Genomic DNA, 20,172 nt, shown 5'->3' on the forward strand with positions numbered 1-20,172 from the left:
CATCAAGCTGGAGCATTTAGGAGATCATTGGGAACCCTAGAGAGAACTGTTTAAGACAACTGGTGGGCTTAGAAGCAAAGTTGCAGAAATATAAGAAATGAATAGAAAACCAATTAATCAATAATCAATAAAAAAAAGCAATCATTTATCACCTGCCATGTATCAGGCAGTGGCACAGTGTAGAGGTCTAACCTAGCCAAAAGAATATTTAAGCTTTTACATGATAACAAGTCAATAGACATTTAATCTTTTTTACCTCAATTTCCTCATCTGTTCAAAAGTGAACTAGAGAAGGAAATGGCAAACCACTCAAGTATGTCTGCCAAGAAAAGCCCAAATAGGATGACAAAGTCAGACACAATGGAAACAACTGAATAACAACAACAGTAGCAACAAAAACAAAGTTACTATAGCAGCTGTGGAGCAGATGACCTGGAAGGAGGAGAGACTTGAGAGAGGAGGACCAATTAGGAGGCTATAATCCAGTCAGATGATGATAAAGACCTGAACTCCCATAGCAGCAGTGTAAGGGAGTATAGGAAACATATCTGAGAGGTGTATCATGACAAGAGATATCAAGGAATGGCAGAAGTGTAGTAAAAGGAATATAGAATGTTAGGAGCCAGCATGGACCTTACTGATGATCTAATCCAACCCTCTCCTTATTATAAGTAAGGAAATAAATAGAAGATACTGCTAATTGATATAAACCTCCAAGGATTATACCTGCTACTGATCTCAGTTTAAAAAGTAAATAAGCCAAAGGGGTATCACTTGATTGTCTTTAAGATGAAAATGTACTTCAGAATATTCTTACCCCACTAAAGCTCTGAAAAGTACCTAAGGCATGTTGACAAGACCCTGGCATCACTGGTTCGCCACTCTTGAAGTGATTATGGACTTCCCGAGGTAATAAGTCTGTGGAAACTGACCTAAGTAATGTATAGCGGGTTTTGTATGGTACTTGTTGACTCCTTTGGTCCATTTGTTTGTACTCCTAGAATCCCATGAAATTGTTAAAAGACCCTTCCTCTCCCAAGAATTGATACTCAAATGCCCCTATTATTCTAATGACAATTTTCAGATATTCAGGGTAAGTGGTTTGCTATTTGTAAGCTACAGAATATTGACTCCTAAACAGTTTATTTCGATTTCCTTCTATTTGAGAACTTGGATTTCTCCTATTACACAAAAGAAAAAGAAATCTTCCTTTTCTAAGAAGAAAATCACCTAGTCACAGGAAAATAGATCCAGAACTGAAAAGGTTTTGGAAATAAGTAACCTATTGTAACTTTCCATTTTACAGACATAGAAGCTGAAGGTGTGAAGTAAAGAAACTTGCTCAAGGTCACACAGGTAAGGTAACAGAGCTAGGATTTGAACTAAGGCCCTTTGACTCCAAATTCAGCACTCTTTCCATGGTTCCATGCAACCCCAACAACTTGGGCCACTTTTTTGAATTCTCTCTAACTTGGAATCATATACAATTCTGGTTCTTTCCCCCTAACATCCTAAATCATGGCTCTTTGAATCCTGAAGCAACATTGTGCTTTATTCGATAGAATGTAACTTCTTTGAGAACAGGCACTGCACTGCTTCATTTTTGCCTAAGACAATGTCTGGAACACAGTAGGCATTTAATAAATCCCTGTTGATTGATCTACTGACTCCATGGCTGACATCTATTCAAGTTTTCTCTTGATTTTAAGTGGCAAATGCATCGTTGTTCAGAAAAGCTGAGGTAAGGAAGCATCAAGTAACTATTTTCTTCTTCCAACCTCAGAACACTGTTATGCAGACACCTGGGCATTCAAATGCATAGTCAAAGTGATTATCCTGGACACCTAAAGTTAACACATGTCTTTACCTCAGGTTCCATGGCTAATTCCAAAAAGACATCTGGAGAACACAGAGAAAGGCTTATGGGATGCAAATGATGGTCCCTCTTTCCTCTTTGTTTTTTGGATTGACAATCCGTCACCCATGTGATAACTGGCTTCCTCAAAGGCTCTTCCATCCCTGATTATGTTGGAAAATCCAACTCTGTTTGAAATGGCACCTGCTTTCTTCTCCCTGGTTAGGGCAGGAGGCGTTGGGTACCAGGGTGATTTACACTTGATAGTCAGCCAGTTGTACAAGGAACAAAGCAAACACAGCTGCCACTTTAACAGCATTTAAGGCCTGAGAAAAAAATTCCCTGCTGCAGATTCTGGGTTCTCCAGTGGCCTTGGCTGCCCATGTGTTCTGTTGCAGCAGCAGTTTTTCTCTCCCACCCACACTTTGCTTAGGCTTCTATAGTTTGATTCTAAAGGCTTAGATTAAAATCCTTCCCAGTTGCCACCTTCCTGATCTACAGAAGAGTTGAACTTTTGCTTGCTTTTGTGCATGACCCCTTGGTTACTGCTTTGCAATAGATTCTGGCCCACTACTTTCCTCCCATGAAAAAGTACATGGTCATTCCTGACAAGACACATTTCCTATTCATTCAATAGGACAAAGCCATATTTATCAACACACTGGTTTCTCAGGAACTTCTCATTAAAAGATATGGTTCAGACAGACAATCAACATTGGGCACTGTTCTTGAGTTCTTAAAACACAAAACCAAAGAATTTGCCACCCACAAATCACATGCCAATGGACCAAAAGATTTGTGTGTATGTGGGGGGGGGGTAGAATACACCCACCTCTTCCTCCCCCCTCCCTTCCCCATGCTAGTTCACAAGATCACATTTTAATGGGTCCTTTCAGCACCAGGGCACTAGCTGATTTTCCACATGTTCTAGGACAGTGGATGCATAACAGGATACACAGCTGCCCTTCCTCCCTGCCACTGAAAGGACTCTTACGAAGTTATCAAAGGCTCCCTCAGAATTCTTTTAGCATATTCCCTGATAAGTTAAGGTCCTTGTTTGTACTGAGGGGAGGCCTGACAACAACTGCCCTCCAAGAATCTGACTTAGATGGCAAAGACCCCTTTTTTGCCCTGGGTTCCAATAGTTAGTAGCAAATCAAATTTCTGAAAGTTACATTTGCTACTAGATTTTCACTTTTTTTCCCACATGGAGGGAAGAAAGTTGCTAGATTAAATTTCATGAGAAAATTTTCCTCTCACTGGGACTCTCTCAAAATTCACCTCCCAGAAATCTTTTTTTATTCCTTTTGCTTAAGTGTTTATATACCAAGGGAATTCCCTACATTTCCTTTTAAAAAAAATTAATGAATTAATCATTAACCCAAACATTTTGATAAACAGATAAGAATAAAAAAGGGGATTGTATAGGAAAACATGAATTTATGCCCATATTAAAGTGTACATAGACAGGGCCATAGCTTCCTGAGTCTCATGTTCAATACAATTGGGGCTAGGATACTATACTTTTCCAGTAAGTATTATTGCCCAATTCCTGGTACACTCAGAGAAGAAAATCAGTTAGTGGTGAACATAACTACTGAGACAAACTAAAAGTGAATAATTAGATTTGACATATCATCAGATTGTATGAAATGTCCAAGTCATCTGAGAGGAAGACTGAACAATGCCACTCAGGCATCAAAGTAGTAGAGTGAGAAAGAGTACTGGCTTTGGAGTCAGAAAAACTAACTTCACTGTCTATATTTATTAACTGTGCAACTAGGGGCAAACTACTTAATCTCTTCTTGCCTCAGTATCCTCATCTGCAAAATGAGGTTAAGTACCTAATTGTCAGGATTTTTATGAAGATAAATAAGATAATGGGCATATAGTACTTTGCAAACTTTTAAGTGCAATACAAATGCTATATATTTTAGAGGGACAGTCTTGCAGTCAGAAAAACCTAGATTCAAATCCTGCCTCTGACACATTCTAGCAGTGATCACTACCTAGATATAAAACCAAACAAACCTCACTCTCAATTTCACTAATGCTATATGCTGAAATCCAATGTACTGAATTTGTTTTAAATGAGACATAGCAATAGAATTATTTAGGCACTGTAGTGTAATACACAGATGCACTAAGCAAAGAAGCAGATTAATTCTCAACAGGCTTCCCTCTTCCCAAGAGCTAGGTCACAATGGCATATGAACCTACTGCTCCCTTAAAAATGTTCCAGTTGCAGCAGAATTTGTTTAAACTGGTATCCAAGAAACAAGGAGGTCCTAAGATGTGCCCATGGCTCTGGCAAGTCAGGCCTCAGAGTAGTGCCAGTTTGTACCAGAATTTATCTTGCTGCTGCTCTGGTTCCAAAAAGTTACTGCCAAGAGGCAAAAGAGAAACAGTCCAAACTGCAGACTGACATCAAATTTGGCTATTTACTACAATGTGCTCAGCAGATATTTGAAGGGACTTTAGAGAAAGCAGTAAAAATTCAGTTTTTGATGTTTCAGTGCTGGGGGAAGATTGTATTAACCTATAAGGTTCAGCAGGGAAATAAGATTATGAATAAGTAAATAAGCGAGAAGAATTAAAGGAAAGGAGATGATAATAAGGTACTGCCCTGAAGTAGTCATAAGAATTTGCATAAGAAGAAAAAACCTGGAACAAGTCCATGAAGTTGAAAGAATTATACAATGTTAGGACTACATCAGTTGGGGAATGGCTAAACAAACAGTGGTAAATTAATGTAATAGATTCTTTCTGAGCTTTAAGAAATAATGTAGGAGCAACTGGGTGGCTCAGTGGATTGAGAGCCAGATTCTAGATTCAAATCTGGTCTCAGCCACTTCCCAGCTGTGTGACCCTGGGCAAGTCACTTAACCCCCATTGCTTAGCCCTTACTACTCTTCTGCCTTGGAACCAATACACAGTATTGACTCTAAGATGGAAGGTGAGGGTGAAAAAAAAAAAGAAAGAAAAAATGTGTGTGTTGAATACAGAAAATCATGTAAAGACTTTTATGAACTGATGCCAAATAAAGTAAGCAGAACCAGGAAGACAATGTATATAATGACTTGTTCAATCATTTCAGTTGTGTCCAACTTTCCACAACCCTATTTCAGGGTGGTTTGTTTTTTGTTTTTTGTTTTTTCCCCCAAAGATAAAGGAGTGGTTTGCTATTTTCTTCTCTATCTCATGTTACAGATGAAGAAATTGAGGTAAACAGGGTTAAGTGACTTGCCCAGGACCACACAATAAGTGTCTGAGGCCAGATTTGAACTCATGAAGATGAGTCTTCCTGATTATAAGCCCATGCCCTTATCCACTGTACCACACCTCAATGTCCCCACATAGTGACTACCAATAAAAGAAAAAAGTCAAAGCAGAATGCCATGAAATTGGAACAACCAACCCCCAAAGAAAAGATTAAGAACATACCCTCATTCTTATTTTTCAGAGGTGAGGGACCATGAGTATAAAATACTGCTTATAATACATTTTTTAAAAAGTCACTCATTTTTCTGAACTATTATGTTTTCAACTTTTGAAATTTCTATTCTAAATTTTTGGCTCTCAGGGAGGGAACAGGGATACACTGAAAATGTAGGTAATGAAAAAATAAAATGTATCAATAAATTTTTATTTAAAAAAAAAAGAAAAAAGGAAGAGGTGATTGTTAGGTCTAGAAGGCCCTCAGCGATTCTAGTTCAGCTATTTCATTTTTACAAATGAGAAAACTAAGGCCCAAAGAGGGGGGAAAGGCTTGCCAAAGACCAGGACTACAGAATCCCAGTCTGGTCCTCTTTCCATCACACCTTGTTCTCTTCAAGGAGTAAGACCCTGCATTTATTTCCCTTTCATCCAGTCAGAGATTTCCTCTGTGATTAGATTCAATGCAAGTACATTTAGTTCCTTGCAGATATTATATTAGTCCAGACAGATATAAAAAGAAAGATAAATTCCTCCTCTCACTAGGTAGGGAAGCCACACACATAAGAGTCACAGTTGCTGACCACAGTTTCTATTCCCTCCAGATTTCTACAGGTCAGTGCCCTCTACAAACTCTAAAGCACTACCACCCACCTCATAGATGACATATTAAAAAAATAGTAATAATTCCCAACTCTGTTCACTCCATGTGTACTGAAACTTGATCCCAGAGAAGAGATGATAGATGAAACATGTTTCTTGACTCTCTGTGGCCAGGTGGTAGGTACTTAAAGGAATGGAATATTATTTATTGTTGTTTAGTCATTTCAGTCATGACCCCATTTGGGGTTTTTTTGGCAAAAATACTCGGATGGTTTGCCATTTCTTTCTACAGCTCATTTTGGAGATGAAGAAACTGAGGCCGACAGGGTTAAGTGACTTACCCAGGGTCACAAAACAACTAAGTGCCTGCGGCCAAATTTGAACTCAAGAAGATGAGTTTTCCAAACTCCAGGCTAGGCTTTCTATCTACTCCATCACCTAGCTTCCCATGGAATCCTATAAGCACTGTTAGACATTTCTTGGTCAGTTTTGCTTAACTGCTTTTTTTCTTACAAGTGAGGATTCAGTTTGGAATAATGTCACCTGCCTGTCATCCTGGCTACCAGGAGGTTGGGAAGCTGAGGCTGATGAATCTCTTAAGCTCAGAAGATTAACCCAGTGTTAAGGAGCTAGTAAACATCTAAGGTGGGAATGGAACTAAAGTATTCTTGTCTCCAAACTCCAAAGTTCAGAGTTTTTCCCATGTCACAATTCCTTGAAATTACATTTGATTAAATCTTGACATGGAAAAAGAGATAACAGTTCTTCAGTTCAGAACACTAGAGTCAATAAACATTTATTGAGAGCCTACTATGTGCTTGGCACTGTGCTAAATTTATAGTAGGGATACAAGGAAAGGCACAAGACAGTTCCTGCTCTCAAGAAGATGACAGTCTAATGGGGGAGATAATCCACAAACAGAAGCTGAAAAGGGGGCAGAAAGGTTATCCAAGTGGGGGCATGATGAAATCCTGTAGCAGAAATGAATGATCCAGTCTTATAAGTTACAGATCTGGTTTGCAAGATGATTTTGCATGTTGCAGGATAGCTGCTAGGTGGTACCATATAGCTCTGGGTCTGGAGTCTGACAATCTCAGACATTTACTTACTGTTTGACCCTGAGCAAATTACTCAGCCTCTATGAGTCTCAGCTTCCTTATCTGTCAAATGGGAATACCATAGCTACTTAGATAGACAGTCCCATATATTTTAACTATGACCTAGAAATTAACTTTTCTAATTCAAAGGTCAATTGAGATTGTCATGAAAAAAATAGTTAATTTTCAAATTACGACCAACTAATGTTGTTGCTAGAAAGGAATGAGATAACCCAAGTAAAGCGCTTTGTAAACCTTAACATGCTATAATATATAACTGCTTCCTAGTGTTACCTTCAGTTCCTTATTGAGGATAATATCAGCAGCAACTGGAGTTACATAATATACTTCATGGTTACAAAGTGATTTCACAAATCACCACCCTGTTATGTGAAAAAATCAGTTGTGACAGTACTTTGGTTTTAATGCTGGTTTAAACATTTCCCAAACCATCAGAGCAAAGAGCATCAGAAAATCCTGTCCTCTGAACACTGGACTTCTTACAGCTCTGGGAGATAAGGTCTTGATGTAGTTTCAGTTTTTCTTTCTCTAACCATCAAGGTTCCCTATCCCTATATACTATACAAATGAGAATAGGTCAGAGCACACAGAGTCTGGCCATCCATCATTTCATTACATGCTGAGTCCAACACCAAGAAACAGCAACAATCTCATCCCTCTATCTGCCTCCTGCCTCACTTTATCTTTTTTTTTTTCCCTACTCACTTCCTTCCCCAGCTTCCCTACAACTAGGCTCTTCAACTAAAGTTTACTATGGTTATTTTTCAATTACTACCCAATTACCATTACCCTGTGGTTATACAATCTGTTTTACCACAAACCAATTAATGACTTTGATGCATCATTGGGTGACCCTTTGAAATGAGGCATGAATCATCTGTACTCTGTTCTTTGTTGGTTTGTCTCAACTATTTCAATTTAACTCCGTTCCCCCTGGCATTGCCCAACTAAGAGTTCCCTTGAGATACCTGAGGCACAATGAAAATAGAGTTGGGGAATCTGGATTTGAATTGGGAATCTGCCACTTGTAATCTCTGTGGCCTAGGGCAAATCACAACCTCATGGGGTCACATCCTCCTAAACTATTAAATGAGGGGCTTGGATACATACAGTGTGGGTATTAGTAGAATAAACACTCCATGACTAGATTTGAACCCCAGTTGTTCTATAATACTGTTTTGATCTAGAATAAGTCACCTGCTTCCATCTTAGTTTTATTATCTGTAGAATGAGGAGCAGGTGGCTTCTACTGGCCATTCCAGCTATAAATCTGTGACCTCTTAAACTCAAGCTATCTGCCTGGTACCAAGGAGTTCCTTAGGATAAGGACTAAATTCTTTGTCTTACTTATTTCAGTTCTCCCCAAATCATCTCATTTTAAGAGGAAAGAAGGATATTCATTTTGAGTTTGTAAAAATAATAGCATTGTACAGTGGTTAGAGCTGGCTTTATGGTCATAAAGACATGGGTTCAAGTTCTATCTAACACATATTGGCTTTGTGACCTTGGAAAAAATCATTTAATCTATCTGATCCAGACAATTCTCTTGGAACTATAAATCCCCCCCCCCAAAAAAAACACCCTACCTTCTGTCTTAGAATCAATACTAAGTGGTAAAGGCCAGGCAATTGGGGTTAAATGACTTGTCTAGGGTCACACAGTCAGAAGTATCTGATGCCAGATTTGAACCCAAGACCTGTCTCCAGGCCTGGCTCTCTATTCACTGAGCTAGCTGGCTGCCCCAGGGAATATAAATTATAGAGGAGATTCTGGCCTGCATTGGTAGCAAGAGTCCCTTTACCAGGAGCTCCCTTATATTTATGAAATCATAGGCTGAGTCAAACAAACAAACAATAAAATGGAGGTACAAAGATTTTAATTCCATTGTTCAGTAACCTTGGTGCCATCAGGCATGTCTTGGCCTCTCATTAACCCAGGAACAGTACAGAGAAGACACAACCTTTTGTAAACCCTGTAACTCCTGACTGTGCTGGGCACATAACAGGGACTTAATAAATACTTGTTGACTTAGCCAACCTGACTTCTTGCAACTCCAGCAGTTTGACAATTAGAACATTTTGTAAACAGAAGAGGAAAAAGGGAACACACCCATAAGGAAAGCCCCCTTATTGGCCACGTCTACCCTGATGAGCCAATTGTGGAATGGGTAGAGGACAGTGTTTGACCAGAGGATGTTCCCTTTGGAAGCTACTTAGATAGAGGCCCCATGTATTTTAATTATGACCTGGAGATCATTTTTCTAACTTCAAAGGCCAATTGGAACAGTAATTAAAAAAAAGTCAGTCAACCTTGATTTATTTTTTTTAGAACAAGGTTATGTTGTGAGTCAGTGTGGGTTCTATGGTCTGATACATACCTTTTTTGTGTCTTTAATTTTTAAAAAATCACCCACAACTGTACCAGTTTTTTTTTTAAACCTATTTAATTGCTTTGAAGTTCTCTATGCCCACAACTTCATGTAAAAGCTGCAGGGAACTAGACTCCCTTTCTGTCATTTGGCTTAGGTATCTATTTTCCAAGTCCAACCCAAGGTTAAGAATCCTGGCAAGAATAATCTGACTTCACTTAGTAAATAGAACAGACAGACACAACAGAGGGGGAAGTTGGAGGTGGAAGAAATGCTAGTTCCTCAAACTCTCTGAAGCAGTTCCCCCAAGTCAGCAACTTCCCAAACTTTCCCTAGTGTTCTATTTATTTAACAAAGAGTCTGCCTGTAGTCTTTTTCCTACTGTGATCCTGAGAACAGAAGAAGGATCTTCATATACTTACTCAGAGATGATTGCAACTTGAAGGGTTTGCACTGATCATCTAACCTAGTCTTTTGCATTTTTGAGAGGGGGAGATATAGGCCAGACTTGCCCAATGACACTCAACTAGGAAGTAACAGAAACCTTATTTGAACCCAGTGTCCTAACTCTAAGGCTAGAGTTCGTTCAACTGTCTTCATAGAATAAAATGGGTAGTATGTTATAACTGACCTAACTGAAGGCCCAAATACCAATGAAATGTGCAGAATGGCAGAATACAAGTTACTGGTTAAAATCAAAGGCTTCTTCTACACAGCATATACAGATAGGCTTAAAATGATAACATTTATCATTTATTATAGGTAGGACCATAGAGGTTATTAGTTGAACCTCCCCCGATTTTATAGATAAGGCCACTGAGATCCAGAAAGGTTAAGTGTATTTCCCATCATAATGTATAAAATATCTGGGGTAGGATTTGAACTCTAGTTTTCAAATTCAATAATCTATCCACTACCCCAAATTGCCTCTAAAAGACAACTACACCCAACATGGGGGTTCAAAATCACCACCCTCAGAGTAAGAGTCTGATGTCCTACTGACTGAGATAGAAGTGCATAAGTATATGTCCAAAGAGATCAAAGAAAGCTGAAAAGGATCCATATATTAAAATATATATAATATACAGCACTTTTTTGTTATAGAAAAGGACTGGAGACCAACTAGATGCCCACCAGCTGAGGAGTGACAACAAATTCTGCCATTTAAATCTAAGAATAATATTGTGCCAAAAGAAATAACCAAAGGCTTGGATTGAGAGAAACATAACTTTAAAAGACTCTCTGATCAATCAACTACAGCTCCAGGGTAATGGGTGTTTAAACTAAAAGTGCAGAATAAAACATATGTTTTTAATAATGGTCAATGTGTAGATTTGTTTGGACAGACTATTGCTTGTTTGTTAAAACAGGTTTTATTTTTTAATTTCTATTTGGGGAAGGGACTCAGGATGGCGGTGATAGTGATACACCCCCTCCCCCCCAGAAGAAGAAAATAACATCACTAAAATTTTTAAAAATACATAAAGGACAGATAAGAAGACAGTCTTGAAACTAACATTTTGAATGTATTATGCACTTAAAAAATAGAAACTATATGTAATGGACTCATTGTATCTTAATGTTCATTATTGGTTGATATGTCAAATTCAAAAAAACAAAAATAATGTTTAAATGCACAGAAGAAAACAAAAAGTTCAAAAGACAGAATAACAGAACAGAAAATAACATAGTAGCAAATAATAATATCATTTATATAATGCTTTAAGGCACGTAAACATTTTATTTACATTATCTCATTTAATTCTCACAACAACCCATTGGTTCCATTATTATCCTGGCAGTAGAAAAAACTAAAGATGAGATTAAATGACTTGCCCAAGAAATATATAGTAAAAGACTAAAGCACAATTTTGAACTCAGGAACTTTCAGACTCCAAGTCCAATACTGTTCACTTAGCCATGCAGCATGAATTTATTATGTATGTTTAAAAATACAAACTATCGATTTATGGTTTTATATACAATCTTCTCTCCTTCCTTGTATATGGAAATGTTTATGTTTGCTGGCAATATGTCAAATTCAACGCCCACAGTAATTAAGCCCCAAACAAAACAACCCACAACTTTATCAGGAGCCAGTGGCAAGCAGCCTTCTTCAGCATTTCCAATTAGAATCTATACTAAATTAACCCTAGTCACTGCCTTGGACGTCTGGTAATCCTGTTACTAGAACAAAAAGGAAATACCAAATACTAGTTCCAAAATAATATCTCCCCCAGCCCGCCAGCTACAAATCTATCTGTATGAGTAAAAAGTATAGACCAGTTTTCCTGCCTTGAGGAGGGAAGTTGCAGAGGGAGGATTCACTAGGGAGCCACCCTGGGAACCAACCATAAGTAACCCTGGACAAAGCCACCAAAGCTGGTACAAACCAGCTGGGACTGGCAAGAGCAGAGCACATCTCCCCAGCTGCTGGTGTGTCAGCAAGCTGTTCAGGCAGCTTACATCAACAGTAAAGCTATTACAGTGGAGCTGACTCACTGGGAAGGGCTGGCTAACAGAGGGAAGTCTCCACTAGAAAGAGGAAGTCCATTCTCTGATTTCAGGGCTCAAGACTCATCACAAAAGGATGCCCCTAACATAACTGCATATCTGCAGTGTCAAGCACCTAAGATAATTTAAAGGGATATGCTTTCTCACAAATTACATGTTCTATAACCAGATGACACATTCTTGGGGCAGTTTGGAATAAAAGATATTAACAATAAAGTATAGGATTTGGAGGCAAGAGTTTTAGGGTTTGAATCTCATCTCAGACACTTATTAAACCTGTAACAAGTCACAACTTCTATGGACCCCAAGTTCTTCATGTAAAAGAAGAGAAGTGTTGATTAGATGCCCCTTCTAGTTCTGAATCTCTTGATTTATGTTCCATCTAACAGGTTCATAGAATGTTGGAGCCCAAAGGGCCCCTGCTCCTCATGCCATATAGGCCAATCCCCTTGTTTTCCACATTAGGTAACAAATGGATGAATGAAATGTAAAAATGTAAAAAAGAATACTGTTTTACTGTAAGAAATGAAGGAAAATACAATTTCAAAGAGCAATGGAAAGACTTGTATGAAATGATGCAGAATGAATTGAACAGAACTAGAGAAATTGTTTATAACAGCAAAATTATGTAAATTTATGTTTTTACCACTGATTGCTATAATGACCAAGTTTGGCCACAGAAAAGTGATATAGAAGTGTAATTTTTTTCTTTCTTGGCAGAAAGAGATTTTAGGTATGGAATACAGTATATACTGTTAAATTTGGTTGCTATGTTGGTTAGTTCTGTGAAACTACTTTGAAAATTTTTTTCCTCTTTGTTAAAAATGGATTGGGGGGGGGGGGAGGGACAAGGTGGACTGAGAGCCAAGTCTAGAGATGGAAAGTATTAGGTTAAATCTAGCCTCAAAACACCTCCCAGCTGTGTGACTCTGAGCAAGTCACTTTAACCTATTTGTCTAGCCCTTGCCCTTCTAGCTTTGAATTACTAAGACAGAAAATAAGGGTTATAAAAAAAAAGAAAAAGAAATTAAATATCTTTAAAAAGGTTTCAATAAAAATTTGAAAAAATAAAAATTACATTTTGCTTAACTATTCTTATGTGATACAGGAGTCTGTCCCTCCCTCTTTTCCTTTCTCTCTCCCTCTCTTGAAAAAAATATTTCAGTGACATTATTTTCTTCTTTTTGATATCATTATCACTGCCTCCCCTAATTTCTTCCCCAAATAGATATTTAAAAAATAAAGCCCTCCTGTTTTAACCAACAAGTAATAATCTATCCCTCCTTTTCTCCCTTCCTTCCTGGAAAGTACCTTAGAGGGCACCTAATCCAACCCCCTCATTTTACAGATGTAGAAATTTAGGCCCAGAGAGGTAAAAATATTTGCTTATAATAAGGACACAAAGGTAAGAGAAGTAAATTCAAACCCAAGTCCTGGTGACTCCAAATGAATCATCTTTCCTCAGTATAACAACACATATTTAAAAGGAAACAGCATTATCATTATTCATGTGAGAAAGAGATCTTGAGTCAGAAATGGGGCTTTCAGTCTCAGCTACAGTATAGACTTGGTCAAGTCATTTCCCTTAAGCCAATTTTCTGATCATTATAAAGATGGATAAGATTGACCTCTAAAACCTCTAATAGTCCTTCCAGTTATCAATTTCTGTGAATTTCAAGACTTCTTTATTTTACTAATCTTTTACACAAAAGAACTTTTACAGCCTTCACATACAAAATTTTGTATCCCAAATAAGTTTCAAAGTCTTAGGGAAGACTTTACTGTAAAACTCCAAATTATTAGGTTTTAGTAAAGAATTGAAGGGAAAGATGGGGGAAAAAATTTCTTTGGCTGTCTTAGAGAGCTCTGGTATCATCATTCCTTGGGAAGTCATTAAGCCCCTAATAATTTAAGTCTGGCTCCTGATTCACTGGACAAATATAGATAAATCAAATTACCTTTCTGGGCCATAGTTCTGACAAATGGAAAACAGAGGTGATAGCAACTTATCTCTCAGAGACAGGGTCCTGAATGAGTTATTAAAGAGCCATTGAAGCTTCCCAGTTTTCTTATCCCTTAAAAATTCTGAATATCTGATTTCATTTCTGTAGGTGTTTCCACTACCAGCACAGATTGTAAACGACTCCATGTCTTACTAAGTTGGTGGTCTTCAAGAGCTGGAATGACCAAAACCAAACCAAGTCAACATCCCCTCCCCCCAAAAAAACAACCTAATGAGTTTCACACAGAGGAGGGAATTAGATATGTTGTTTGACTCCCAAAGGTCAGAACTAGGAACAGTGAGTGGATCTCAAGTCAAGAAGCATTTATTAAGCCCTTACTTTGGATTGTGTACTAAGTGCTGAAAGTTGCCAAGTGTCTGATTTAGAATTGAGGTCAGAGAAACTTCCTAGAACTCAGAGCTATCCAAAAGAAGAATTAGAATGGACTTTTAATGTATCTGGGCCTCAATTTTTTCATCTGTAAAATAAGAAGGTTGGACTAGATGACCTCTAAGAAGCCTTCCAGGAAGGAAGGGAGTCTCATTTTCCTGAGTTCATATCCAATCTCAGACACTTCTTCCCTATGTGACCTTGGGCACATCTTTTAACCCTGTTTGCCTCAGTTTCCTCAGGTGTCAAATGAGTTGGAGAAGGAAAAGGGGAACCATTCCAGTACATTTGTCAAGATAACCCCAAATGATGTCATAAAAGGTCACACACAACTGAAACGACTGAACAATAACCCCAGTGCCTCATTCAGGCGCATAAAACATGGTTAAGCACAATGAGTATTTAACAATAATAAATGTTCGTTGATTGATGGCTCACCTTTATACAAAAACTGAATGATTATATGTCTAATGTGCTGCATAGAAAGGTATGGGACTGGACTAGCTAGCTCTGAAATATGTGAATATTCTGGCAATAAGCCTGTCTCTCCACTTAACCAGGCTAGTCCTTGAAGGATAGGAATGTGCCTTCAACAACACATCCATATGCAAAGTCTTTTTAGCCTTGTGGGACTGGATCAGAGTTTGCACTTCCATTTGAAATAGTTTTCGATAACCCAGAACACCTCATTGCAATGAAAATACTTTGGAGTAAGACCTTTAAATGGAAGCTAATGACTAATGCTGTTTATGGGCCAATTTCTCCACAGCAATTCCACTATAACAGGTCCTTGGCTCACAAAAGGCTCTCCAGAGTCTAGGACTAATTTAAAGTTCCAGCCGTGTTGGACAGCATTCCCAATTATGTCCTATATAATCCGGACAAACTACATGATTTTCTACTGTTGTTCAGTTGTTTCAGTCATCATATCTGACTCTTCATGACCCTATTGGGTTTTTCTTGGCAAAGATCCTGGAATGGTTTATTATTTCCTTCTCCAGCTCATTTTACAGATGAGGAAACTGAGGCAAAAAGGGTTACATGACTAGCTCAGGATAACACAATTAGCATCTGAGACCAACTTTGACCTCAAGAAGATAAGTCTTCTTGACTCCAGGCCAGGTACTTTATCTAATGCACCACAGGGCTGCCTCCTATTTCTTGAACCCAATTTGGAATGCACACCTTCTTTACCTCTATCTTTCCAAATTTGCCCTCAGAGTAGTTCTAGTTCCACTTTTCCTGCGAAGCCATCCCTATGCCCTAAATTTTTGGCATTCTTTCTCTACTCCTCTTGTATTTCATGTATCTATATGCCCCTTGTACTAAACTCCTACTCTCCACTCTGCCTCCTTTCTAGAAGGGATAATTTTTTTAAATCTCCAAAACCTACCTTAAATTATTATAACTTCCTCTGTAAGTTCCCCTTTATTCAACTCTTTTGAGTTCCCTTAAAAAAGACAGTGACACCCTGGAAAAGCAAGTTACTTTGAACTTAAATGACTCTAGACTTTGCAGTAATCTATGGGAGAGTGTATCCTAGTTTTGTATTCTACTTAAATCATTATCTTAAGGACTTAGCAAAGAGTTAAGCAAGTAACTCAAAGACTCAGACTAATTTCAACCTATAAGAAGCTACAAACAGTTAAAAGTGCAGCTGTAATTTGCTTCAACTCATCCTCACCATATTAAATTTCTGAAAATAGCTGGTCTCAGTAAGACTGGTGGATACAGACAGCTGCATCATGCAGCTGGTAAAGCAAAAATAAGTAACTGTAGTCTGCAAGGCAGTTGCACTGGGAGCCCTACTCTCACCAAAATAGCAGATATGAGAACTCCCACTGCTGGGATTAATCAGTTTGTGAAACCAAGTCAATTGGGACACTAAGACTGGGAAACCTCTATAATCACAAAAAAATAGAAACTTACACCTTGGACACAGAGCTTCCAATTTGATTTTGGAAAGCATCCAGATGTCCTATAAATAAGGACAGAAAACTCAAACTAGCCTTAGTCAGGAAGACTTGGGTTCAAGATTTATCACTGATAAGGTCTGGCTAGGTAACCTAGGGTAAGACACTTTCACCTTCCTCAGTGCTTCAGGTAACACTCAAAGACTCTAAATTGCTGAGAAAATGTTATTCTGTATGGGTAGAGGGAGATTCCTCAGGAAATTCCTTCCATTAAATGATTTCAAAGAGGTGGCTAGATGTTAGATAACAGATAGGCTCGACTCAGTGGTCTAGTGGATAGAGCATAGAGCACAGAATTAGGAAGACTTGAGTTCAAATCTTATCTCAGACATTTACTAGCTCTGTGATCACGGGCAAGTCACTTAACCACGTTTGCCTCAATTTTCTCATTTGTAATATGAAGCAGAGAAGGAAATGACAAAGTATTCTAGAATCTTTGCTGAGAAATGGGGTCATAGAAGAGTTAGGAACAACTGAACTACAACAAATAGATAAGATAAATTCCACTTAATATTTTAAAAACACAGTTTTGTCAATTCTCACTTGAACTTCAAGGATCCATAATTTCAGCAATGTAGCTACTTCTATCCACCTGTGCAGATCACAGCTTCCTACTAACCAGCCTTGGTAGATGGCCTTCATAGACTGTTATGCCCGAGCTTTCTACTTCACAATAATCCAGTGAGGTTCCTTTCATCCTACCTTCCAGCTTTTTCCACTTTGCTAATTGCCAGGCCATTTTCCATCTTCCTCATGACCCCACTTGCCAGACTCAATGGATGGTTTTTCTCAAAGACAACTACTTAGGAAAGAACCAGTCACTGAGCTCTTGTCCTTTGAGAAAACTGTACCATTAAATCAACTATCATTGTTACGGACAGAGAATGTCAATCCATTCCCTAAGCTCCACCTTTGTTCTTTGTTTCAGTTGCATTTGACTTTTCATGACTTCATTCGAAGTTTTCTTAGCAAAGATATTGGAGTGATTCGTCATTTCCTTCTCTATCTCATTTTACAGATGAGAAAACTGAGGCAACAAGTGAAGTGAATTGTCCAAGGTCACAGAGCCAATAAAATGTCTGAAACCAAATGTGAATTCAGTTCTTTCTGACTTCAAGCCCAGAGCTCTCTTCACTCTGCTAAGATGAAACAGTCCGTGGGAAGCTCAGATTTCTAAATGTAATCTTCCAAAAAGAAGGCAGGACATGATACTGTGCAATGGAAAGAGCATGACTGGAGTAAGAGGACCCAAATTCAAATTCTTCCTCTGACTTGCTACCTAGAGGGACCCTGGACAAGTCCCTTAGCTCCTCTGCTGCTCAACTTCCTCATCTTTCAACTGATAGGTTTGACATAGATGACCTCTGAGATCCCTTACAACATAAGACCTACAATACAATCCCATAAAAAGTTCAAAGTCCTTTTGTATGACTTATAGAATCATTGCCTTTCTGCTCTGCAGACACTCTATGGCATTATGAAAAAAGCCCCTTATATATAGTATTGAGTTCCAATTTCCCCATGTGACCTAGAGCAAATGACAACTTTCCTAAACTTCATTTCCCTCCTATCTATAAGATGAAATTTAGAATACTTGCCTTGTGGTGAAATGGGAAAAAATGGCCTTTGGTAAGATATCAAGTGCTAGAATTGATTCAAGTTATTATTCTTCCTCAAAGATAACATTTCACTGTGAACCTTTTAACAAGTTGATGGCATAATACCACTTTAGAATTACAGCTAAAGAAACTTGCTAGCCCAGAAACACACACATCCCATGGCATGAGAAAAATCTTACAAACAGCTGGTATTTCTAGTTCTTGGTCCCATAATCCTGGGGCCAGGTCTGCCCCCCCCAAAAAATGGGTAAGCATGTTGTTAGTGACTTCACAGAATCTTCAAGTCACAGAATATTACAGTAGGAAGGTTTCTCAGAGATCCACTGGAATCCAATCCCTTCATTTTACAGATGGGGAAAATTGGGGTCCAATAAAAAAGAATAGATTTCCCCAAAGTCATTCTGATAGATAGTAGCTGAGAACAGCTACCACAAGGGTTGTGAACTTACAAATACCAGTAATAGGATGTCTTTTGACCACACCGTTTATAAGACATCCAGCAAATTATGGCCTCCTCAATTTAGTTCAGTAGTTACTTAAAATAAGATTCTACATATAAAGGACTGGAGATGCAAGAACAATAATGAAATCATCTGCTTGTTGCAGCCATTTGACTACCAAAAGACAAAGAAATAGTCATTCTCTCTTGTTAGACTTCTCCAAAAGAATCTTGGACTAGGAGAGGGAGATATATGATGGCAATGATGACGATGAAGAATACCAAAAATGCACAGTTGTGGAACATGCCCTTTAGGTTTGGCTTTTTGAACCCAAGATTTTACTTCATGCTTTCATAAAAGATATGGACTCTGTTCATAGAATTAAGACTGTAAAAGTTCTGGGAGCCATCAGACCATGATGCCTTGACAGAGTCACACGTGGTAGCTGGGGAGACCACAGAGTAGTACTTGGTGAGTTGTGATTGCCCACTCAACCCTCTTTTACATGACCTCTTTCATCAATGCCCCTTACTTATGAATTGACACGATTATTCCCCCTAGTCTCAAAAGAAATAATGCAAGAGCAAAACACCTGTACCCTAATTCTCCAAAGCATCACCAAAAGATCAGACTCTTAAACCCAATCCCAAAAAACTTATCATGGGTTAACTTTTACTTACGTACATAATTCCCAGCAAAACCACAGCTACAGACCAAGCCAAAAACTTCCCCACATACAGAAGCCTATTCTCAAGAAGGCAGCACACAAATCAATCATAAAGGCCCAAGCAATAAGTACAAGTACATCAAGCTTCAGTATGCCTCAGTGATTCAGGAACTCCCTAGAAGCCATCAGTCTAAATTTGAATTGTGTTCCCAGACCCCTCAGCCTCAATGATATGATTGTTGAATTGTCTTCTAAGAACTGCTGATTAATTATTCCATTTTATTAAAAGCAATACGTAATTTTCCTTGATTTTTTTTAAGCTCAAAACTTCTCACAGGGTAATGAAAAAATTAAGCCACCTATGACGAAATCATTTATCTTTTGTGCAACCTTTATTCTGTCTGTAATCACAATACAAAAATATAGAATGTTAATCAAGTGATTTGTTAAAAGTTAATGTATCACTTTTCCAATTATCTCTCTTTGATTTTGTGTATCTGCATGCCAAGAATATGGATAGAAAAATAATTCCCAAGCCTGGGAATGTCAGAGCAGCTGAGATGCAAAGCAATTCCATGGCCATTATGATTAAGCTCTCTTCCGTTTGTTATTTATTTTATTTTATTTATTTATTTTGACTGATTGTTCACCACTTGTCAGGAGTTGTGAGTGAGGTTGGACCCTGACCATGGCACATAAGGACCTTAGACCACATTTAGTCCAACAGTATTTTTTCTAGTAGTAAAAATGGTTTTGGAATGACCCAACCATTTATCCCCAAATCATTCTCATAGTCAAGGCCACACAGTGTAAGACAGTTAATTGAGGTTAAGGACCAAAGATTAGGAACAGTAAAGATAATTTGTTTAAGGCCTTTCCTGAACCTCTCCCCAACCTCTGGTTACTGGTACCTCCTCCCAAAGAATTACCTGGTTGGTAAGTCATTTCTTCTGATCAGGGATAGTTTCATTTTTTTGTCTTTATATCCATCCCCCAGTGCACTGTACTCAATAAATACATGTTGACTGATTGATAGCTTTATGCTGGGATCTTCCTCAATGTATTAGCTTTATTATGCCCATGGCCTAAAGGCAGGGGTCTCCAAATCATTGCCTGTCAACCAAATCCAGAATCCAGACAGTTTTTATAAGGCAGGTGAGCTAAGAATGGCTTTTACATTTTAAATA

The 20,172-nt window shown here is 38.3% G+C and overlaps 1 protein-coding gene and 1 long non-coding RNA gene across 3 annotated transcripts in view; one reads left to right on the forward strand and one right to left on the reverse strand.

Moving 5' to 3' along the window:
- TNFRSF21 (TNF receptor superfamily member 21) overlaps positions 1-20,172 on the reverse strand; it is a 99,071-nt gene that overhangs the window by 5,516 nt on the left and 73,383 nt on the right. The gene's annotated exons all lie outside the window — the stretch shown is intronic.
- On the forward strand, positions 526-19,423 carry LOC103102161 (uncharacterized). Its single transcript, XR_001628286.2, has 3 exons — positions 526-909; positions 1,307-1,356; positions 17,278-19,423. It is a non-coding gene; the product is annotated as an uncharacterized LOC103102161 (long non-coding RNA).

Source organism: Monodelphis domestica, chromosome 2 (assembly GCF_027887165.1).
Source record: "Monodelphis domestica isolate mMonDom1 chromosome 2, mMonDom1.pri, whole genome shotgun sequence".
In the NCBI taxonomy this organism is placed as follows: domain Eukaryota; kingdom Metazoa; phylum Chordata; class Mammalia; order Didelphimorphia; family Didelphidae; genus Monodelphis; species Monodelphis domestica.